We start from the raw sequence: 25,906 nt of genomic DNA on the forward strand, positions 1-25,906 counted from the left end.
ATTTTAGTGAGGAAATTATTGCTTCTGATCAATCGCTATTATACTTTAATTGCAATGGGGCCAGCCATTTCTCAGCCTGCATCGATCAATACACAGATGCTGCAAAGTGCAGATGGCTCATGAGATGCACATCATTATGTGCCCAGTTTAAGACGTGCAAGAATGAGGAGGAGGGCCGGACCATACACACCCCGCACGTACAGAGGTCTTATTTCGACGTGTCCGACCACACCTGCCTTCAGAGACTGCGCTTCCACAAGGTGGTGATGAATGAAATATGTGAGCTCATCAGACCATATATGCAGCCTGCCATCAGGACATCAGTGTCGGTCGAGGTCAAGGTCACCACAGCACTGTCTTTCTACACGTCCGGTTCCTTTCGGGTCTCCGCGGTCGAGATTTGCCCTCTGTCTCACCATGCCACCCATTGCTGCATTAGACAGGTCCCGGAGGCCCTGTACACACAAAGAATGGACTTTATCAGCTTCCCCATGACCATGGAGGCTCAGACTGACAGGTCTGGAGCATTCTACCGCATTGCTAAGTTCCCCAGGGTGCAGGGAGTTATACAGTGCACTCACATCGCCAGGACCCAGAGCTTTTTCGTAACAGAAAAGGATTTCACTCCCTGAAGTTCCAACTAGTTGTCGACCACAACTAGATCATAGTGCCAAATGTCCGGGCACCTTCGATGAGGCTCACATCCTGTGTGAGAGCATGTCTCTGACATGTTTAAGGGTCAGCCACAAGGACAATGCTGGATGCTTGGTGACAAACGATATGGCCTAGCCACCTGGCTGATGACGCCCCTGCGTGACAGCCACACCGAGGCCAAGAGGCGATACAACCAGAGCCACAAAGACACAAAGTGGTCCAGAAAACAATAACTGTGCTTAAGCAGTGTTTCAGATGTCTGGACCACTCAGGAGGGGAGCTACAATACAACCCTGAGCAAGTAGCTAAGTTCGTGGTCGTGTACTCCATGCTGCACAATCTGGCAATCAGGAGAGGCCAAGAATTACCAGAAGGGACTGATGATCGACCTCAGGAGAGAGAGGAAGAGGACAACGAGGGGCTGGACGCTGACCTAGGGCCAGACAATCAGGCTGCCTATGCCCACTCACCCCTCCAGACCACAGGAAAGGGTCTGTGGTGGCTACATAGCTGCAAGACTCTTACATGAGGAGCTGATATCTGAACGATTTTCCTGAAAGAGCGTTGATGTGAGTGACAACGCTGACACACTGCTGTGTGTGTGCAGCTCAGACATCAATGGTGGGCATCACCTTGGTGCCAGTTAAAAGTTTACTTTGATTGAAGTTAAGTTTTATTTAACCCTTTCATGTTAAGGAATCACCAGTGTGTAATGGTCCAGCTATCTAAGACAATGCGCAACAAGGTTATGTTCAATAAAAAAAATGGTATACCACATTGGTCTGAAATCATAAGTATCACGGGCAAAAACACTAAACCCCCAGTGTGGACCCCACTTTTTCCACCATTGACATCAATCAAATGGTCAACATGTCCAGCAACACAGAATACAAATACAAAGCAGGAGGGTGGTCCCCTCCCCCCATACATTGCAACAAATTGCATACACTGAGGTGGAGATATAACACAGCCATCACCTGCGGACATACACCTCACTTTCCTTCTCCCCCCCCCCTTCTTCTCCCCATCTCTACCCCTTCTCCTCCATGCCCCTGGCCGAAGAGCTCCTCAGGTGGTGCCTCATTGGGGGGGGGAGGGGGAATGAAGGCAGAGGCGGTCATTACACGAGTACGGGAGCTGGGGGTGCCGAGGGGGCAACATTCTCTGATGCAGAAGCAGGATCTTGGTCCTGCCTCTCATCTGTCGTTCGCAGTGGTGGTGTGGAACCTAGGGGTGGGGTGCCGCACTCCGGGACCACTGGGAGGCCTGTGGCAGCATTGTTCCTGGCTATCGTATTCAGGGCCTCCGCTATCCGTGGAACGTACTCAGTCATGGCGGCCAGCTGTCGGGATATTCCCCCAGTGCATCGAGGATCTGGTCACCAATGTCTACAGTCCTCCTGGACAACTGTACCATCTCTCCGCTCTCATGTGGTGCTCATGGACCAGACCTGCCGCGTCCACGAAACCTCCTCGGGGTCGGCGCCATCTTGGCGACAAATGGGGTTCCCTGTGGCGAGGTGCTTGGGGCCGGGACCTCCAGAGTGGATGCGGGAATGACCGGAGGAGCACTAGATGGCCTTGGGGTGGAATGGCTTCTGGAGTGTGGCGATGCCGGTTCCTCGAAGTCCGTGCTCTCATCCATAGAGAACAGACCCAGCAGATTGACAGGCGAGAATCAGAACTCCTCAGCACCAGATGTAGGATCGCCCGGCGAGTCCGGCCCCCCGCCCCCACCTTCTGACCTCTGTGGTCTTGCCTGGGGCCGCGCTGCTGGCTGAGCTGCAAAACACAAATGAGGTTATTAGAGGAGAAGGGGGTGCTAGGATCACAAGGTGAGTCCAGCGCTACACACAGCAATATGCACGACAAAAGCACCACGGCTATCAAAATCATCACAGACATTACATTTCATGACCATCAATGCGTTTGCATTACAATGATTTTCATTAGGCCAGCATTATTTCTAGGACAATTTTAGAAATCATCTATCATATATAATTGTTCGGATATGAGTGGGTGTGGCATCTATTGACGTTACATCACACAATGGTGTAAGCTTTACTCATGTGGCATCACTTCAGGGTCTGCAGATGCATCCATGGCTGTCCGGGGGTGGTTCCCCACGAGTGTGAGCACCCGCTCCTCCATGTCAATGATGTCGCTGGGGATTGGTGGCCCCCCACCCGTTCGCCTCTGCACAGACCACATCGTCGATAGCTTCTTCTGTAAAAGGTGATAGGATGACATGGCATGAGATCATTGCATGATATCATTGCTAGGTACTGTCACAGAGACTGATACAACACATAACCAACAGATGTAATCATGCATATTATGATAATTATCATTCTTTACCTAATTACGTGCACCGTGACCGCAGACTTTGACTACAACATTCCCGGTAAAAGTGAAAGACCTCACATCTGTTGATAGTCACTCATGACTGTTACAAATCAAATTATATAAATACATAAGTACATGTAAATAAATGTAATACTTACTCTTGTGGATCCCACAAGGTCGTTCCATTGTTTGCGGCACTGGTTGCCCTCACGCACCTCGTTGCTCACCGTCGAGACCATTTCTGCTATCTCGGCCCATATCTTCAGGTAGGCCTTTGGGGTCCATTATAGGCCAAATTTTGGCAAATATCTGGCTGGTAACAGCTAATTTTTGTTTCCCTATTTGCTCTAAAGCTCGAAACTCTCCCTTCCTCCTCTCAAAGCACCCACACACGCCTTCAGTCCCTCTCAGCTGCCTCTCTCTCTGTCTCCCCTTCGGGGCATGTGATGATGACCCTTGACCTCCTGAATCATGGGACTAGAGCATTGCCATGCCGTTGCTAAGGATGGTGACACTTTATGGCAGAAGGTCAGAGAGATTTAACGCTGCTGCCCATTTCATATCGCTCGTGGTAACGCCCAATTTAAAAAATGGAGACTAGGAGCTTTGATAATGGCCGACAAACCGACGATCTGAAAACCCATTTTTACCGTCCACGCTGGAAATAATGTCCGATCGATTTTTTCGGTCGTCCACCCAAACTCCGTGATATCCGTCCCTTTGGAGATGGTGAATTTTGGCCCTCATATCTTTTGTTGTGTATACCATGCAAGTTATGTATTGTGAGTATTTTGTTTTGATTACTTCTTCATTAAGGAGGGAGAAGTGTAATAGGGACCTCCATCTCGTGGACTACTATGGTAATGCAACTACTGTCGTAAATAATAAAGGATCATGTGGCAAGGTCACATGATGACAGTTTTCTGTTGAGCCATCTTGTGTATGTGTGTGCTTCTTATTGATGTCGTAAGGATATATCACACGCAGCAGCTAGCCCAGTGTCATTTACACCTCCAGATATCACTTGCAAGTATTCTTGCACTCACACTCACATACAATCACTCCCATAAAGCCTTCCAACAAATCTAATTACTACATGGTGTATGTAGCTGTAATCCCCATCACCCCTGTCAGCACTCTATATGATGCAGAGAATGTGGGTCAGAGACTGGGCTAACTCTGTCCCTCATTGATCATGAGCAGGGCTCTCCACTGGGGGCGCCAGATTGTGAACTCATCCCTTTAATCTGGCAGCGTTTAAATCTATTGCACTTCAATACCAAAGTTTAAATTGTAGTTGTTGCTGGATTGTTCAAATAATTACTGACTGCATTTAACTAAACATCGCTTGAGAAATTTTTTTCAGCTGATTAAACCTAAAAAAAACCCCATCAAAAAGCAGCTTCAATTAATTCCTAGGTTGCTGGCGCGAAATCACAAGCAAAGATACTTAACAACAGGGGACGCAACCTTTATAGACCGGGGCCGAGCCAGTTTCTGATGTCCGAAGTCCAAAAACACGCGAGCCCAGGTTAGGGTATTTCTGGATTTCGGAATGCCACAAGCTGGGCCCAAGTTGCGATACTTCCGGTTTTTGGATATCATCTTTTGAAAGATATTTAATATTATTGTTTGTTTAAATAATTTGGGCTTTTTTTCACTAATCTTTCCCGAATTCTGTAGACTTCCAGTATTTCTTCTTCACTTACGAAGCTTCGTTGCTCTAAGGCGTGAATTAATTCTTGACAAAGATTGATTGCTTTGTCAATCGGCACTTTTTCGACTTGATCACAGGCATCATCATCATCCTTGTTATGTATGCAACCCTATGTAACCAGTATTATACTGCCACCAGAGGGCGTACCTGTTGGAGTCCCAAGGGATCCCAGCATCCCTTGGGAGCACTGTGCATAAGCAGGCATCCCATGCTGTACGAGCACTCTGGAGTGAGAATAAAGGAACTAAGGTCACACTTACAGTACTCAGTTACATCACTTTATTAAGAACATAAAAACTCGCGATGAGATAACGAACCATCACGTGAAAATGCAGAGAACTGTAGGTATCCTGGAGAAATTCTCAGAAGGGGACAACTGGGAGGCCTTCATGGAGCGACTCGACCAAACATCATGGCCAACGAACTGGAAGAGGACGAGAACACTGTCAAACGAATGGCAGACAGTGACTAATGGGGTACCGCAAGGTTCTGTGCTGGGGCCCCAGCTGTTTACATTGTACATTAATGATTTAGCCGAGGGGATTAAATGTAGTATCTCCAAATTTGTCGATGACACTAAGTTGGGTGTCAGTGTGAGCTGCGAGGAGGATGCTATGAGGCTGCAGAGTGACTTGGATAGGTTAGGTGAGTGGGCAAATGCATGGCAGATGAAGTATAATGTGGATAAATGTGAGGTTATCCACTTTGGTTGTAAAAACAGAGAGACAGACTATTATCTGAATGGTGACAGATTAGGAAAAGGGGAGGTGCAACGAGACCTGGGTGTCATGGTACATCAGTCATTGAAGGTTGGCATGCAGGTGCAGCAGGCAGTTAAGAAAGCAAATGGCATGTTGGCCTTCATAGCGAGGGGATTTGAGTACAGGGGCAGGGAGGTGTTACTACAGTTGTACAGGGCCTTGGTGAGACCACACTTGGAGTATTGTGTACAGTTTTGGTCTCCTAACTTGAGGAAGGACATTCTTGCTATTGAGGGAGGGCAGCGAAGGTTCACCAGACTGATTCCCAGGATGGCAGGACTGATATATCAAGAAAGACTGGATCAACTGGGCTTGTATTCACTGGAGTTCAGAAGAATGAGAGGGGATCTCATAGAAACGTTTAAAATTCTGACGGGGTTTAGACAGGTTAGATGCAGGAAGAATGTTCCCACGGTTGGGGAAGTCCAGAAACAGGGGTCACAGTCCTAAGGATAAGGGGTAAGCCATTTAGGATCGAGATGAGGAGAAACTTCTTCACCCAGAGAGTGGTGAACCTGTGGAATTCTCTACCACAGGAAGTTGTTGAGGCCAATTCACTAAATATATTCAAAAAGGAATTAGATGTAGTCCTTACTACTAGGGGATCAAGGGGTATGGCGAGAGAGCAGGAATGGGGAACTGAAGTTGCATGTTTAGCCATGAACTCATTGAATGGTGGTGCAGGCTCGAAGGGCCAAATGGCTTACTCCTGTACCTATTTTCTATGTTTCTATGTTTCACCATCTGCGGGGCAACAACCTATGGCCTCATGAAGAATCTACTCGCTCCGGTGAAACCAACAGCCAAATCATATGAAGAACTGTGTACGCTGGTCCAGGAGCAACTAATTCTGAAGGAGAGCGTTCTGATGGCAAGGTATCGATTTTACACATGTCAACGGTCTGAAGGCCAGGAAGTGGCGAGCTATGTCGCTGAACTAAGGCACCTTGCAGAACATTGCGAATTCGATTGATTTCTGGAGCAAATGCTAAGAGACTTTTTCATGCTTGGCATTGGCCATGAGGTTTTCCTTCACAAACTATTGACTGTTGAATTACTGAACCTGAGCAAAGCCATAACGATAGCCTAGACATTTATGTCCACCAGCGATAACACCAAACAAATTTTGCAGCATAAAGAGGTTTTGGTAAGTACTGTACACACAGTAACATCGTTTTCAGGCAGGAATGCATCTGGCAGAACGTACACGCCTGCAGTTGCGCGACCTCAGATGACCCAGAGTCAGCCATCAAGCATTCATGTGAGGCAGTTAACACCTTGTTGGCGCTGCGGAGGTGATCATCGAGTCCATCAATGCTGCTTCAAACACTATGCGTGCAAAGGCTGTGGAACAATGGGACACCTCCAGCAAATGTGCAGACAAGCTGCAAACCCTGAAAACCACCACGTTGCGGAGGAAGACCGATCCATGGCGGATCAAACTGAACTAGAGATTCAAACCGAGGAGGCAGAAGTGTACGGGGTACACACCTTCACCACGAAATGTCCACCGATCATGTTAAATGTCGAACTGAATGGAATTTCAGTATCCATGGAACTGGACACGGGTGCTGTTATATATGTGGACTTGTATTTACTCTGTACAGCCACCAGAGGGCTCATCCCCCGGAGTTCCAAGGGATCCATAATCCCTTGGGAGCACAGGTATTTAAGGAGGCTTCACAGGTTGGAGAGGCACTCTGGAGACCTACAATAAAAGACTACGGTCACACTTTACGTTGAGCTCACAGAATTCAGTCTGACTCTTTCTCCATACACAACATCTGGCGACGAGATACAGTTAGTGAACTCAAAGATGCAGAGAACATTGGGTATCCTGGAAAAATTTTCAGAGGGAGATGATTGGGAAATTTTTGTGGAGTGACGTGACCAATACTTCGTGGCCAATGAGCTAGATGGGGAAGAGAGCACTGCCAAACGAAGGGCGATCCTCCTCACCGTCTGTGGGGCATGAACGTATGGCCTCATGAAGAATCTGCTCACTCCAGCGAAACCCACGGAGAAATCATACGATGATTTTTGCACACTGGTCCGAGAGCATTTGAACCCGAAGGAAAGCGTTCTGATGGCAAGGTACCGGTTCTATACCGACAAAGTTCTGAAGGCCAGGAAGTGGCAAGCTATGTCGCCGAGCTAAGACGCCTTGCAGGACATTGCGAATTTGAAGGACATTTGGAGTGCATGTTCAGAGACTTTATCGTACTTGGCATTGGCCACGAAACCATACTTCGCAAACTTTTGACTGTAGACACCCCAATCTTGAGTAAGGCCATAGCGATAGCCCAGGCGTTCATTGCCAGCAGTGACAATACGAAACAAATCTCTCAACAAACAAGAGCTGCTACAAGTACTGTGAACAAAGTGATGTTGTTTTCGAATCGTAACGTACAGGGCAGGTCACACATACCTGCAGCTGCACATCTGCAGATGACTCAGAGTCCACCATCAAGGGTGATGAATACAAGGCCATTAACACCTTGTTGGCGCTGCGGGGATGATTATCGTTTCCATTCATGCCAATTCAAAGAGTACATTTGCAAGGGCTGTGGAACAATGGGACACGTTGATGTGCAGGCGAGCTGCAAAGCCTGTTAAACCTGCAAACCACCATGTTGCAGAGGAGGACAGATCCACGTAGGATCACGACGAACCAGAGCCTCAGATCGAGGAGGCAGAGGTACATAGGATACACACATTCACTATGAATTGTCCCCCGATAATGCTGAATGTTGAACTAAATGGACTCCCGGTGTCAATGGAGCTGGACACGGGCACGGGCCAGTCCATCATGGGCAAAAAGACTTTCGAAAGGTTGTGGTGCAACAAGGCCTCAAGGCCAGTCTTAACTCCAGTTCACACGAAGCTAAGAACTTACACTAAAGAACTGATTCCTGTAATTGGCAGTGCTACCGTAAAGGTCTCCTACGATGGAACTGTGCACAAGCTAAACTCTGGGTGGTACCGGGCGATGGTCCCATGCTGTTCGGCAGGAGTTGGCTGGGAAAGATACGCTGGAACTGGGACGACATCCGAGCGCTATTGCCCGCTGACGACACTTCGAGTGCCCAGGTCTTAAACAAATTTCCTTCGCTGTTCGAACCAGGCATTGGGAAATTCGAAGGAGCAAAAGTGCAGATGCACCTAATTCCGGGGGCGTGAGCCATCCATCACAAGGCGAGAGCAGTACCGTACATGATGAGAGAAAGGGTAGAGATCGAGCTAGACCGGCTGCAAAGAGAGGGCATCATTTCACCGACCGAGTTCAGCAAGTGGGCCAATGTTATTGTCCCAGTTCTCAAGGGAGATAGCATCGTCAGAATCTGTGGAGATTACAAAGTATCAATCGTTTCTCCCTGCAGGACCAATACCCAATACCAAAGGCCGACGACCTCTTTGCAACGCTGGCAGGAGGAAAGACGTTCATGAAGCTGGATCTGACTTCAGCCTACATGATGCAGGAATTGGAGGAATCATCGAAAGCCTTCACCTGCATCAACATGCAAAAAGGTCTTTTTGCTTATAACAGATGCTGGTTTGGAATCCGATCAGCAGCGGCGATATTCCAGAGAAACAGGGAAAGCTTACTGAAGTCGGTCCCGCACACGGTGGTCTCCCAGGACGACATCTTGGTTACAGGACGGAACATAGTCGAGCACCTGCAGAACCTGGAGAAAGTTCTTAGTCGACTCAACCTCGTGGGGCTCAGGTTAAAACGCTCGAAGTGCGTTTTTCTGACACCTGAAGTGGAGTTCTTGGGAAGGAGGATTGCAGCAGACGGCATCAGGCCCACCAACACGAAGATGGAGGCAATTGAGAACGCACCGAGGCCACAGAACGTGACGGAGCTGCGGTCGTTTCTGGGACTCTTGAACTACTTTGGTAACTTCTTACCGGGTCTCAGCACACTGTTAGAACCACTGCATGTTTTATGAGGGAAAGGGGGTGAATGGGTTTGCTGCAAAAGCCAAGAAAATGCCTTTGTAAAAGCGAGAAAATTGTTATGCTCAAACAAATTGCTTGTGTTGTATGATTCATGTAACGTTTGGTACTAGCATGTGATGCGTCGTCATATGGCGTCGGCTGTGTATTTCAACAAGCTAATGATTTCGGGAAGCTGCAACCGGTTGCTTATGCATCCAGGAGTCTGTCTAAGGCTGAGAGAGCTGACAGCATGATTGAAAAAGAAGCATTAGCGTGTGTCTATGAGGTAAAGAAAATGCATCAATATCTGTTTGGGCTAAAATTCGAATAGGAAACTGACCATAAGCCACTTATATCCCTGTTTTCCGAGAGTAAAGGGATAAATACCAACGCATCAGCCCGCATCCAGAGATGGGCGCTCACGTTGTCCGCATACAACTACGCCATCCGCCACAGGCCAGGCACAGAAAACTGCGCCGATGCTCTCAGTAGGCTGCCGTTGCCCACCACGGGGGTGGAAATGGCGCAGCCCGTAGATCTAGCCATGGTTATGGAACATTTGAGAGTGAGCAATCACCCGTCACTTCCCGGCAGATCAAAACCTGGACAAGCCAGGACCCCTTATTATCTCTAGTCAAAAGCTGTGTGCTTCATGGGAGCTGGTCCAGTGTCCCAGTGGAAATGCAGGAAGAGATAAAGCCGTTCCAGCGGCGCAAAAATGAAATGTCTATACAGGCAGACTGTCTTCTGTGGGGCAATCAAGTAGTGGTCCCCAAGAAGGGCAGAGACACCTTTATCAATGACTTCCACAGTACCCACCCAGGCATCGTAATAATGAAAGCGATATCCAGATCCCAAGTGTGGTGCCCCGGTATCGATGCGGACTTAGAGTCCAGCGTTCACAGATGTAATACATGCTCACAGTTAAGCAATGTACCCAGGGAGGCGCCGCTAAGTTTATGGTCTTGGCCCTCAAAACCGTGGTCTAAGGTACACATCGACTATGCAGGCCCGTTCTTGGGTAAAATGTTCCTTGTGGTTGTAGACGCGTACTCCAAGTGGATTGAATGTGAGATAATGTTGGCTAGCACGTCCGCTGCCACTACTGAAAGCCTGTGGGCCATGTTTGCCACTCACGGCTTACCCGATGTCCTGGTGAGCGACAACGGGCCATGTTTTACCAGTGCTGAGTTCAAAGAGTTCATGACCCGTAACGGGATCAAACATGTCACATCTGCCCCGTTTAAACCAGCGTCCAATGGTCAGGCAGAGAGAGCAGTGCAAACCATCAAGCAAGGCTTGAAGAGAGTAACTGAAGACTCACTGCAGACTCGCCTATCCCGAGTCCTGCTTAGCTACTGCATGAGACCCCACTCACTCACTGGGATCCTACCTGCTGAACTGCGTTATTTCACCCTGATCTACTTCAACAGGTAGAGAGCTTCAACGGAGTGCATACCATGATGGCGCAAATGTGTCATGCGAGATTGAAGTCAATGATCCTGTATTTGTATTAAATAATGGAGAAGGTCCCAAGTGGCTTCCCGGCACTGTCGTGGCCAAAGAGGGAGCAGTGTGTTTTGGGTCAAACTTTCAAATGGACTCATTCACCGGAAACACTTAGACCAAATCAAACTCAGATTCACGGACTATCCTGAGCAACCCACCTTGGACCCTACCTTTTTTGATCCCCCAACATACGCACCAGTGGCAACCGGGTCCACACTTGACCACGAAACAGAACCCATCATCCAAAGCAGCCCTGCAGGGCCCAACACACCAAGCAGCCCAGCAAGGCCAGCTGCACAACAGTCCAGCGAGGGCCCAACAAATGATTCAACAATACCAGCTTTCACACCGAGACGATCAACCAGGGCAAGAAGGGCCTCAGATCGACTCACATTGTAAATAGTTACACTATTGACTTTGTGGGGAGTGTTGTTATATATGTGGACTTGTATTTACTCTGTACAGCCACCAGAGGGCTCATCCCCTGGAGTCCCAAGGGATCCCATAATTCCTTGGGAGCACAAGTATTTAAGGAGGCTTCACAGGTTGGAGAGGCAATCTGGAGACCTGCAATAAAAGACTAAGGTCATACTTTACTTTGAGCTCACAGTATTCAGTCTGACTCTTTCTCCATCCACTACAGGAGCGAGTCTATCATGAACAAAAAGGCCTTCTATGGGCTGTGGTGCAACAAGGCATACAGGCCCAAGCTGAGCCCTATTCACACCAAGCTGAGAACTTATACTAAAGAGCTGATCCCTGTAATTGGCAGCGCAGCAGTAAAAGTCTCCTATGATGGAGCAGTGCATGAACTCCCACTCTGGATTGTACCAGGAGATGGCCTCACAGTGTTCGGCAGAAGCTGGTTGGGAAAAATCTGCTGGAACTGGGACGACATCCGAGCGCTCTCGTCCATCGACGACGCCTCATGTGCCCAGGTTCTGAGCAAGTTTCCGTCGTTATTTGAGCCAGGCATCGGAAGTTTCTCGGGGGCAGATCAACCTGGTTCCCGGTACATGACCCATCCACCACAAGGCATGGGCGGTGCCATATATGATGCGAGAGAAAGTGGAGATCGAGCTGGACAGGCCGCAACAAGAAGGCATCATTGTGCTGGTGGAGTTCAACGAGTGGGCCATTCCGATTGTCCCGGTCCTCAAGGGCGATGGCAAGGTCAGAATTTGTGGGGACAAAAAGTAACGATTAACCGTTTTTCACTGCAGGATCAGTACCCGCTACCCAAGGCAGACAACCTATTTGCGACACTGGCAGGAAGGAAGGCGTTCATCAAGTTGGACCTGATCTTGGTCTACATGACGCAGTAGTTGGCGGAATCTTCCAAAGGCCTCACCTGTATCAACACACACAAAGGTCTGTTCATCTACAATAGATGCCTGTTTGGGATTCGATCGGCCACGGCTATTTTTCAAAGGAACATGGGGAGTGTCATGTATTCAACCAGCATTGTAATCCGTGTATAAACTGACCTAAATTGTACACCGTGAGAACACTGACCACTAGGTGGGAGACACTCCTAACCTGGACTTCAGGTATAAAAGGGGAAGCTCCACCCACCTTCATCACTTGAGTGCTAAGGAATAAAGGACAGGTCACAGACTGACCTTCTCTCAAGCATGGGCCTCGTGTGCATTTATACTGTGTAGTAAGGACATATCAATGGCGACAAGAAACTGGGATTTAAACCACGCGAGCATGGCCACTAGCAGAACAGACGAGAGGTACTGTGTTAAGGAATGGTTGGGACAAAGATTCAACATTGTTAAAGCAGCACACAGTTCTCCAGGCAGACAAGGGCAGTCAGGCATGCCCCAACATGTAGTCGAACCCAGAGGGGGAGTTCGACAGAGACAATGGCAAGCTGAACAGCGATTCACGCCATTGCAAGGGACAATGCGGCCAGTAATGGGGCCATCAACACCTGTTAATGGTGCACTCAAGGACAATAACAGGGGCAGTCAGGGACGATCGACTGGCAAGGGACATTTTGTTTCAAACCGCAACTCATGCTGGAGGCATGGAGGCATACATTCAGCCGGAGTTTGCAGAGATGAGCAAAATACCTGCAGAAATTGCAGAAATGGACACGGGGGGAAATCGCTGGAAGCTAAAGTTCAGCGAGTTCATGTAGAGCACGTATACAGTTCATACACCAGGACGCCACCGATAATGATGAAAGTGCTCCTCAATGGCATCCCAGTATCAATGGAGTTAGACACGGGTGCCAGCCAGTCCCTGATGGGTATCAAACAGTTCGAAAAGTTGTGGGCATCCAAGGCCAGGAGGCCAAAATTATCGCCGATTGACGCACAGCTACGGACTTACACAAAGCAGATCATTCCGGTGCTAGGCAGCGCCACGGTAGTCATGACCTACAAAGATTCGGAGAACAGGTTGCCACTCTGGATTGTCCCAGGGGACGGTCCCGCACTACTGGGGAGGAGTTGGCTTGCTGTCATGAACTGGAAATGGGGCGATGTCAATGCAATTTCCTCTGTGGAGCGAGTATCATGCTCACAGGTCCTGGACAAATTTGACTCATTATTTCAACCCGGCATTGGCACTTTCATGGGGGCCAAGGTAGTGATTCACATAAACCCGGACGCCAGACCAGTACACCGATAATGATGCCGTACGTGATGCGGGAAAAGATAGAAGGTGAATTGGACCGCCTATTGAGGGAAGGCATCATCTCGCCAGTCAAATTCAGTGACTGGGCGAGCCCGATTGTGCCGGTGCTCAAGGCGGATGGGTCGGTCAGGATATGTGGCGATTACAAGGCCACCATCAATCGGGTGTCACTCCAAGACCAGTACCCGCTTCCGAGAGCGGAGGACCTCTTTGCGACGCTATCCGGTGGCAAATTTTTTTCAAAATTGGACCTGACCTCAGCTTACATGACCCAGGAGCTGGTGAGTGAGTCGAAGAAGCTGACCACCATCACGACACACAAGGGGTTGTTTGAGTACAACAGATGTCCGTTCGGGATTCGCTCGGCCGCCGCGATCTTCCAACGAAATATGGAAAGCCTCCTCAAGTCGATTCCAGGGACGGTGGTTTTTCAGGACGACATCCTCATTACGGGTTACGATACTGAAGAACACCTCCACAACCTGGAGGAGGTGCTACGCAGACTGGACCGGGTAGGTCTGCGACTGAAAAAGGCGAAGTGCGTCTTCCTAGCTCCAGAGGTAGAATTCCTGGGGATGAGGGTAGCAGCAGACGGGATCAGCCCTACTGCATCCAAGACGGAAGCGATCCAGAGAGCACCCAGATCCCGTAACACGACGGAGCTGCGTTCGTTCCTGGGGCTCCTGAACTATTTTGGTAACTTTCTTCCAAAATTGAGCACGCTGCTAGAACTGCTACACGTGCTTCTACGCAAAGATCGCGAATGGGTCTGGGGGGTCAGCCAGGAAAGAGCTTTTAATGGAGCACGCAATTTGTTATGTTCCAACAATCTGTTAACGCTATATGACCCATGTAAGAAACTTGTGTTAACGTGCGATGCGTCGTCCTATGGTGTCGGGTGTGTGTTGCAGCATGTCAATGCCAAGGGTCAGTTACAGCCGGTAGCTTATGCCTCCAGGAGTCTGTCCCAGGCAGAAAGGGGCTACGGGATGGTAGAAAAGGAGGCGCTCGCATGTATACATGCGGTAAAGAAAATGCACCAGTACCTGTTTGGCTGGAAATTTGAGCTGGAGACAGATCACAAACCCTGAACGTCCCTTTTGGCCGACAACAAGGCCATAAATGCAAACGCATCGGCCCGCATACAGTGGGCACTCACGTTAGCTGCCTATGACTACACAATTCGGCACAGACCGGGCACCGAAAACTGCACCGATGCACTCAGCAGGCTCCCACTAGCCACCACTGAGGGGGCTACCGAGCATGCTGCTGGGATGGTCATGGCTGTTGAAGCTTTCGGAAGCGAAGGCTCACCCGTGACAGCCCATCAGATTAAAGTCTGGACAAATAGAGACCCGCTATTGTCTCTAGTCAAGAAATGTGTCCTGAATGGGGACTGGGCAGCCATGTACAGGGCATGCCCTGAGAAATTTAAACCATTTCACAGGCGCAAGGATGAACTCTCGATTCAGGCCGATTGCCTACTGTGGGGAAACCGCGTAATCATGCCCCAGATGGGCAGAGAGGTGTTCATCAGAGAACTCCACAATGGGCACCCGGGCATTGTCACGATGAAGGCAATTGCCAGGTCACACGTTTGGTGGCCAGGGATAGACGCAGATCTGGAACTTTGTGTTCGCAGGTGCAACACGTGTGCCCAGCTGGGCCATGCGCCCAGGGAAGCCCCCCTTAGCCCCTGGCCATGGCCTGCCAAGCCTTGGTCACGCATCCATGTGGACTACGCAGGTCCTTTCATGGGGAAAATGTTTTTGGTTGTAGTAGACGCCTACTCCAAATGGATCGAGGTGACATTTTAAATTCAAGCACATCCTCTGCCACGGTAGAAAGTCTACGGGCAATGTTCGCCGCCCACGGTCTACCGGACATCTTGGTCAGCGACAATGGCCCGTGCTTCACAAGCACTGAATTCCAGGACTTCATGGCAGGCAATGGAATTAACCATGTTAGAACGGCACCGTTCAAGCCGGCCTCAAGCGGCCAGGCAGAACGAGCAGTGCAGATAATCAAACAGGGGATGCTCAGATTCCAAGGGGGTTCCCTACAACCCGCTTATCACGCCTCCTGTTGGCCTATAGATCCTGACCACACTCGCTCACAGGGGTTCCACCCGCAGAGCTACTAATGAAAAGGACGCTCAAAACCCGATTATCCCTTATACACCTCACCATGAAAGAAATTGTCGAGAGCAGGCGCCAGTCACAATATCACTACCATGACAGGAATGCGAGGGCGCGATGTATTGATGTAAATGATCCTGTTTTTGTCCTCAACTACGCTGCAGGGCCCAAATGGCTCGCAGGCACAGTGGTTGCCAAAGAGGGAAATAGGATTCTGGTAGTTAAACTTACCAATGGACAAATCTGCCGCAAACATGTGGATCAAACAAAAAGGAGGTTCAGCAACCCCATAGAAGAAGCAGAGGAAGAACACGATATAGAGTTCACTCCACCACAGGTGACCGAACACCGGAACCAAAGGGAGGAGAGCCCAGTCACTGTGGGCAGTCCGGATAGGCCTGAGGCACTGCAAACAGCAGACACACAGGCCAGCGCCCAACAATCGGAGCCCCAACTCAGGCGCTCTACAAGGGAGCGTAAACCACCAGAGAGACTCAACCTGTGATCCCAATAAGACTTTGGGGGGGGAGGTGATGTCATGTATTCAACCAGCATTGTAATCCATGTATAAACTGACCTAAGTTGTACACCGTGAGAACACTGACCACTAGGTGGGAGACACTCCTAACCTGGACCTTCAGGTATAAAAGGGGAAGCTCCACCCACCTTCATCACTTGAGTGCTAAGGAATAAAGGACAGGTCATAGACTGACCTTCTCTCAAGCATGGGCCTCTTGTACATTTATACTGTGTAGTAAGGACGTATCAGGGAGCCTGCTAAAGTCGATCCCGTGCACCCTGGTTTTCCAGGACAAGATATTGATCACAGGTCAGGACACCATCGAACACTTGAAGAAACTGGAAGAGGTTCTAAGTCAGCTAGATTGTGTGGGACTCAGGTTGAAACGCTCGAAGTGTGTTTTCCTGGCACCAGAGGTCGAGTTCTTAGGAAGAAGAATCGCGACAGACGGCATCAGACCCACCAACGCCAAGATGGATGCCATCAAGAACGCACCGAGACCACAGAACGTGATGGAGCTGCGGTCGTTCCTGGGACTCCTCAATTATTTTGGTAATTTCCTACCCGGGTTAAGCACCTTGCTAGAACCTCTACAGGAATTGCCACGCAAGGGAGATGACAGGGTATGGGGGAAATCACAAGAGACAGCTTTTGAGAAAGCCAAAAATCTGTTATGTTCCAACAAACTGCTTGTTCTGTATGACCCATGTAAATGTTTAGTGCTAGCTTGCGATGTGTCTTCGTACGGGATCGGGTGTGTGTTACAACAAGCAAACGAATCGGGAATATTGCAATCAGTCGCCTATGCATCCAGGAGTTTGTCCAAGGCCGAAAGGGCCTACAGCATGATTGAAAAAGAAGCTCTGGCATGCGTTTACGGGGTGAAAAAAAATGCACCAGTATCTGTTTGGTCTTAAGTTTAAGTTAGAAACTGACCATAAGCCGCTCATATCGCTATTCTCAGAGAGCAAAGGGAATCACACCAATGCCTCTGCTTGCATCCAAAGATGGGCGCTCACGCTGTCTGCATATAACTATGTAATCTGACACAGGCCAGGCACAGAGAACTGTGCTGATGCTCTCAGTCGGTTACCATTGCCCACCACCGGGGTGGAAATGGCACAGCCTGCAGACTTGCTCTTGGTGATGGATGCATTTGAAAATGAAAAGTCACCCGTTACGGCCCGCCAGATCAGAACTGGACCAGCCAGGATCCTTTACTGTCTCTTGTAAAAAACTGTGTCTCCATGGGAGCTGGTCCAGCGTCCCAGCGCAGATGCACGAAGAGATCAAAGCTGTTCCAGCGGCGCAAAGATGAAATGTCCATACAGGTGGACTGTCTTTTGTGGGGTAATCACGTGAGTTTGCCTAAGAAAGGCAGGGAAACGTTCATATGCGACCTACACAGTACCCACTCAGGCATAGAAAGTATGAAAGCTATAGCCAGATCCCATGTCATCGACTCAGATTTGGAGTCTTGCGTGCGCCAATGCAACACTTGCTCTCAACTGAGCAATGCACCCAGAGAGGTACCACTAAGTTTGTGATCATGACCCTCCAAGCCGTGGTCTAGGATCCACGTTGACTTTGCTGGCCCATTTCTAGGCAAAATGTTTTTGGTTGTTATGGATGCTTATTCAAAATGGATTGATTGTGTAATAATGTCTGTAAACACGTCCACTGCCACCATCGAAAGCCCCCGAGCAATGTTTGCCACGCACGGCCTGCCTGATGTCCTTGTCAGCGACAATGGGCCATGCTTCACAAATGCTGAATTCAAGGAATTCATGACCCGCAATGGGATCAAGCACGTCACATCTGCCCCGTTCAATCGTGCATCTCACGACCAGGCAGAACGGGCAATTCAAACCATCAAGCAAAGCTTGAAACGTGTGTCGGAAGGCTCTCTGCAGACCCGCCTGTCCCGAGTCCCACTCAACTACTGCACTAGACCCCACTCGCTCACCAGGTTCCCCCAGCTGAGCTGCTCATGAAAAGGGCACTCAAAACAAGGCTCCTCTTGTCCACCCTGATCTCCATGATCATGTCGAGGGCACGCGGCATCAACAAAGTGTGTACCATGATCGTGCAAATTTGTCACGTGATATTGAAGTCAATGTCCCTGTATTTGTATTCAACTATGGACATGGTCCCAAATGGCTTGCTGGCACCGTCATAGTCAAAGAAGGGAGTAGGGTGTTTCAGGTCAAACTCGCAAATAGACTAACTTGCAGAAAGCATTTGGACCAAACAAACTGCGATTCACAGACAGCCACAAGCAACCCAAAGAGGACACCACCAACTTTGACCCTCCAACACACACACAAGTGGCAACCGACAGCACGGTTGTCCACGAAGCTGAACTAACCATCCCCAGCAGCCCAGCAAGGCCAGCTGCACAGCAGCCCAGCGAAGAACCAACCAACTTACCTACACCTGCAATTTACCGAGACGATTTGTAGGGAGCGAAAGGCCCCAGATCGTCTCACCTTGTAAATAAGTGTACTATTGACTTTGGGAGGGAGTGATCTTATGTATGCAACCCTATGTAACCAGTATTATACCGCCAGCAGAGGGCGTACCTGTTGGAGTCCCAAGGGATCCCAGCATCCCTTGGGAGCACCGTATATAAGCAGGCCTCCCATGCTGTACGAGCATTCTGGAGTTAGAATAAAGGAACTAAAGTCACACTTACTCACGTCCACAGTACTCAGTTACATAACTTTATTAAGAACATAACAATCCTCACTGCTTTCATCCTTTTCTTTTGGATGCAAAACCCTCTGCATGATTTCTTCATCTGTCACTGCATGTACAATGGAAGCATCGTTGTCTATGTCCATGACTTCTGCGACATCGTCCTCATTCAATTCCTGCGCAGCTTCGCAAGTCAGCCCTCTTACATAATCTAAAAGTTAAGCAATTATTGCTTTCTTCCTGGACACACGAAAGCCTTGAACATCCTGAGGAGCATCATCAGCATCATCAGCATCATCGTCAGCAAACATAGTGGGTGGCCAGCTGTTATGCCAAGCATTGCCCATGGTGTCTGCAGTTACCAAGTTCCATGCATCTGCAGCTGCCCATATGGCGTCCTTGATAGAGAAAGCTTTTGAGAATGCTTTTATTCCCATGTGTTCACAACATTCAGTAAACACCTCATAAACTCATTTTTGTACAGACCCTTCATCGATCTCAAAATCCCTTGGTACAGTGGCTGAATCAGTGATGTAACATTTGGAGGTAAGTAGATTCCATGGACATTATCCTTTACCAAATGCTCAGCATCGGGATGTACTGAGCAATTGTCTAGCAGCAAGTATATTTTGCAGTTTTCCTCAAGGCCAGCTTCCATGCAATGAGCATGTGCCTGAGGGCCAAAATTCTTCTCAAATCAGTTCAGAAAGATTACCTTGGTTCCCCATGCTTTCTTATTGGCATAATAATGTACTGGCAATACTTTCAAACCCTTGAAAAATCTTCGAGGCTGGCTTCTCCCAATGACCATGAGCTTGCACTTATATGTCCCAGCCACATTTGCAGCGGCAAGCACAGTCAACCTATCCTTGGCATCTTTAATATCTGCTGGCTGCATTTCTTCTGCTGCTGCTAATATCTTTCACGTATGTATCGCCAAAACAGTGCTGTCTTGTCAGCATTGTACATGGCTACCCACGAGGTACCTGCACTCTGGAATCTTAATAAAGGAGCTAAGGTAACACTTGCTCATTACACACAGTACTCAGTCTCACCATTTATTATGAGTATAACAATTGGCAACGAGGTAACAAACAACCGCGCGAAAATGCAAAGAACAGTCGGCATCCTGGAGAAGTTCTCAGAAGGGGACAATTGGAAGGCCTTCATGGAGAGACTCAACCAATACTTTGTGGCCAACGAGCTGGAAGGGGACGAGAATGCCACCAAACAAAGGACAATCCTCCTAACTGTCTGTGGGGCAACAACCTATGGCCTCATGAAGAATCTCGTGGCCCCAGCAAAACCGGCAGAGAAATCCTACGAAGAATTGTGTACGCTGGTCTGGGAGCACCTAAATCCTAAGGAAAGCGTTTTGATGGTGAGATATCGGTTCTACACGTGTCAACGATCGGAGGGCCAGGAAGTGGTGAGCTACGTCGCCGAACTAAGGCGTCTCGCAGGACATTATGAGTTTGAGGGAATCCTAGAACAAATGCTCAGAGACTTTTTTGCACTGGGCATCGGACATGAGACAATCCTTTGCAAACTGTTGACTGTAGAAACTCCGAATCTGAGTAAAGCCATAACAATAGTCCAAGCATTTATGTCCACCAGCGACAACACCAAGCAGATTTCGCAGAACAAAGAAGTTTCGCCCAGTACTGTGCATAAAGTAACGTCGGTTTTGAGCAGAAATGTACATAGTAGAACATACATGCCGGCTACTGCGGCCTGACCTCAATTGACCCAGAGTCCGCCATCATCTGTTAATGCGAGGCAGTTAACACCCTGCTGGCGCTGCGGAGGTGATTATCGGCCCAATCAATGCCACTTTAAGCTCTATGCGTGCAATGGCTACAGAGCAATGGGACACCTCTAACGAATGTGCAGGTGAGCGGCAAACCCTCCAAACCCTGAAAACCACCACATTGCAGAGGAAGATCGATCTACTGTGGATCAGGCTGAGTTGGAAACTCGTACGGAGGAGGCAGAAGGGTACGGGGTACACACGTTCACGACAAAATGCCCACAATAATATTGAAAGTTGAACTGAATTGCATTCCAGTATCAATGGAGCTGGACACGGGGGCAAATCAGTCCATAATGAGTAACAAGGCCTTCGATAGGCTGTGGGAAAAGAAGGCACACAGGCCCAAGCTCAGCCCCATTCACACTAAACTAAGGACTTACACCAAGGAACTAATCCCTGTAATTGGCAGTGCAGAAGTCAAAGTCTTCTATGCTGGAGCAGTACACGAACTCCTGCTGTGGATTGTACTGTAAATACGGATTCTTTTCCTTCAATCTGGTTCAACGAATTCACTGAGTCGAACACCGTTGCCGCTTATAACAAAGCAGACTTTATTAATTGTTTCACCGGCTGGGACTTATCAGAAAGAAGGAATGCTCTTCCTTTAGAGTGCACCCACTCCCTACGGACAAGTCCCGTTGAAACGGTCGCAACGGTTATACATTTTCAGTACGTGATACAATTGAGAGACATTCAGTTCACCCTATCCTTTGTGATCCCTCCTTCCCTTTGTCCATTCATTTGCCGATACCTGGCCTTCCTTGCCCAATTAAATATGGGTAAGTGGTTACAGCAACTGTTTTTCACAAGGAGCTTTCTCACACATTGCACAAAGAGCTTTCTCACACATTGTTGTAAATGTTACAATTTTACTAGCGTGACTAGTAACTTAGACCTTGAGCAAGTCTGTTAATTGTGCTGATGTTGTAATATTTGCAGTCTGACATTCTTTTAGTTATTTTCCATTATTCCTTTGTTCACTTCACTGTCTCTATTGCTTATACATTTTCACACATTCACAGTACCAGGGGATGGCTACATGTTGTTTGGCAGAAGCTGGCTGGGGAAAATCCGGAGGAACTGGGACGACATCCGAGCGCTTTCGTCCGTCGATGACGCGTCATGTACCCAGGTTCAAAGCAAGTTCCCATCGTTATTCGAGCCAGGCATTGGAAGCTTCTCAGGGACGAAAGTGCAGATCCATTTGGTTCCCAGTACGCGACCCATCCACCACAAGGCTCGGGCGGTACCGTACATGATGCGTGAAAAAGTGGAAATTGAGCTGGACAGGCTGCAACGTGAAGGCATCATCGCACCGGTGAAATTCAACAACTGGGCCAGTCCAATTGTCCCGGTACTCAAGGAGGACAGCACGGTTAGAATTTGCGGGGACTATAAAGTAACGATTAACCGTTTTTCGTTACAGGACCAGTACCCGCTACCCAAGGCAGACGACCTATTTGCGACCCTGGCTGGAGGGAAGACGTTCACCAAGCTGGACCTGACCTCAGCCTACATGACACAGGAGCTGGAGTGGTCTTCGAAAGGCCTCACCTGCATCAACATGCAGAAAGGTCTGTTATCTACAACCGGTGCCCATTCGGGATTCGGTCGGCCGCGGCGATCTTCCAGCAGAACATGGAGAGCCTGCTAAAGTCGGTTCCTTGCACAGTGATCTTCCAGGACGACATTTTGCTTACAGGTCGGGACACCACGGGGCATTTGAAGAATCTGGAGGAGGTTCTTAGTCGGTTGGATCGCATGGGGCTCAGGTTGAAACGCTCAAAGCGTGTTTTCCTGGCACAAGACGTCGAATTCTTAGGAAGGAGAATTGCAGAAGACGGCATCAAACCCACCGACGCCAAGACAGAGGCCATCAAGAACGCTCGGCGACCACAGAACGTGACGGAGCTGTGGTCGTTCTTGGGACTCCTTAACTATTTCGGTAATTTCCTACCTGGGTTAAGCACCCTGCTAGAGCCCCTACATGCGCTACTGCGCAAGGGAGATGACTGGGTATGGGGGAATTCACAAGAGGTTGCTTTTAAGAAAGCCAGAAATTTATTGTGTTCTAACAAACTGCTTGTCCTGCATAATCCATGTAAACGATTAGTGTTAGCTTGCGATGCGTTGTCATACGGGGTCGGGTGTGTGTTACAACAGGCTAATGATTCGGGGATTTTGCAACCGGTTGCGTATGCATCCAGGAGTTTGTCCAAGACCGAAAGGACCTACACCATGGTTGAAAAAGAGACTCTGGCGTGCGTTTACGGGGTAAAAAAAATGCACCAGTACTTATTTGGCCTCAAGTTCGAGCTTGAAACTGACTACAAGCCGCTCATATCGCAGTTCTCTGAGAGCAAAGGGATTAATACCAATGTCTCTGCCTGCATCCAAAGATGGCCGCTCATGCTGTCGGCATACAACTATGTAATCCGCCACAGACCGGGCACAGAGAACTGCACAGATGCTCTCAGTCAGCTACTATTTCCCACCACCGGGGTGAAAATGGCACAGCCAGCGGACTCGCTCATGGTCATGGAGGCATTTGAGAATGAGAAGTACCCTGTTACGGCCCGCCAGATCAGGACCTGGACCAGCCAGGATCCTTTACTGTTCTTGGTAAAAAACTGTGTCCTCCATGGGAGCTGGTCTAGTGTCCCAGTGGAGATGCAGGAGGCGATTAAGCCGTTCCACAGACGCAGAGACGAGTTGTCCCTGCAGGCAGACTGTCTTTTGTGGGGCAATCGCGTGGTCTTGCCCAAGAAAGGCCGAGACACATTTATTTGCAAACTGCACAGCACCCACCCAGGCATCATAATGATGAAAGCCATAGCCAGATCTCATGTGTGGTGCTGGCATCGACTCAGATTTAGAGTCATGCATGCACCAGTGCAACACTTGCTCTCAGCTGAGCAATGCACCCAGAGAGGCACCACTAAGTTTGTGGTCATGGCCATCCAAACCGTGGTCGAGGATCCATGTAGCCTATGCGGGCCCATTCCTAGGCAAAATATTTTTGGTTGTCGTGGACGCTTACTCAAAATGGATTGAATGTGCAATAATGTCTGTAAGCACATCCACGGCCACCATTGAATGCCTCCATGTGTTTGTGCTCAATTATGGACATGGTCCCAAATGGCTTGCTGGCACTGTCACAGCCACAGAGGGGAGTAGGGTGTTTCAGGTTAAACTGACCAATGGACAAACGCACAGAAAACATTTGGAATAAATCAAATTGCAGTTCACCAACAGCTACGAACAACCAGAAGAGGACACTACCAACTTTGTCCCTCCAACACACACATAAGTGGGAACTGACATCACAGTTACCACGAAACCGAACATCATCCCCAGCAGCCCGGCAAGGCCGGCTGCCCAACAGCCCAGTGAAGAACTGACCAACCCACCCACACCCGCATTTGTACCGAGACGATCGACAAGGGAGCGCAAAGCCCCAGATCGTCTCACCTTGTGATGTTATGTGATGTTATGTATTTAATCCTTTGTAAGTTGCATTACACCTGGCCACCAGAGGGCCTACCTGTTGGAGTCCCAAGGGATCCCAGCATCCCTTGGGAGCACAGTATATAAGCAGGCCACCCACGAGATACCCGCACTCTGGAACCTTAATAAAGAAGCTAAGGTCACACTTGCTCATTACACACAGTACTCAGTCTCACCGTTTATTATGAGTATAACAATTCTGGCCAAAGGCACTTGTGTGCTGTGCAGAGTTGATTCTGGCCGGGGACTTGTGCGAGGGAGAGAACTCGTGCGCGGGAGGGGACTTGTCCGCGGGAGGGGACTTGTGCAAGGGAGAGAACTTGTGTGCGGGAGAGAATTTGTGTGCGGGAGGGGACATGTGCGAGGGAGAGAAGTTGTGCGCGGGAGGGGACTTGTGCGAGGGAGAGGGGACATGTGCGGGAGGGGACTTGTGTGCGGGAGGGGACTTGTGAGCGGGAGGGGACATGTGCGAGGGAGAGAACTTGTGCGTGGGAGGGGACTTGTGCGCGGGAGGGGACATGTGCGAGGGAGAGAACTTGTGCGTGGGAGGGGACTTGCGCTCAGGAGCTTGGTTGGTTCTGGCTGAAGGGACGTGGGCTGTGCAGAGTTGGTGCAGACCCAGGAGCAGCGGTCCGGTGACTGTGACGACCTGGCCTGGAACCGGTAGGATTGGCGTTTTTATTCTTGCTATTTTTGTCACTGTACAGTAGTTGGATTTCATTTTTTGACTTTTCACTGGACCGGCTGGTGGCGGAAACGGTTTGACAGGGGGTCCGGATTCTGGAGCATTTTGCGGATTCTGGACAACCCTGCCACAGATTGTCCCGGAGTCCAGATCCCGGAACATTCCGGATTCCGGAAATCTGGATTTTGGACGCTCAACATGCATTTAGAAATCTAGTAATGTTTATTATAATGGAGATATTTGAAATTCCGCAAATATAAAATTAGTTTTTCAGGGCCAGAACGGTTTTTCAGCAGTAGTTATTACTCAGAATGATGTTAAAAACTCAGTCACGCCTCATTGAACCAGGCTTAACTTTTATGGGGTTTTTTAAACAGCGATATTAGAGTGGGAAAGGGGACGTTTACGTCAGTTCAAATTATTTCAATTCATTGCTGGCTATGGGGAGTTCAACAGCCCAACTTGTAGTGGAGCATGGAATGACTGACTGCAACATCAGCATTTCCACGTTTATCTGCGCAGCTGCTAAACCCTGAAGTTAGGGTCAGTTTCAGAGAGTTAATGACGGTGATCGCTGACAGTTTCACCATCATTACCACTGCAAAATCAGGTTCATATATTTCCCACTCTTTTGACATGAAGCCATTAATACTGAAAGAAAAGGATATCTGGGCCACATTTTTTTTAAAACCTTTTCAGTAAAAGTTGGAGATGCCATGCATTAAATGCTGCTCCGTGACACGATACTCACAGGCAAAACATTCAGTATGCATTTTTGGTCTATTCTCTATGTCACAGGGTGTGTTGCTCTATCCAAGCAAGAGTCACAGGGATAAATTTTCATCTTCACGGCATGGTGAATAACCTGGAGGAGCAGACCACCTGCCCACTATAGATCCTGTCCGATTTTCATTCCATTGAAATTGGACAGTTTCTAAAATGAACTGGCAATTCATTCCATCAGATTAC

This window comes from Pristiophorus japonicus, chromosome 1 (genome assembly GCF_044704955.1).
Source record: "Pristiophorus japonicus isolate sPriJap1 chromosome 1, sPriJap1.hap1, whole genome shotgun sequence".
Classification (NCBI taxonomy): domain Eukaryota; kingdom Metazoa; phylum Chordata; class Chondrichthyes; family Pristiophoridae; genus Pristiophorus; species Pristiophorus japonicus.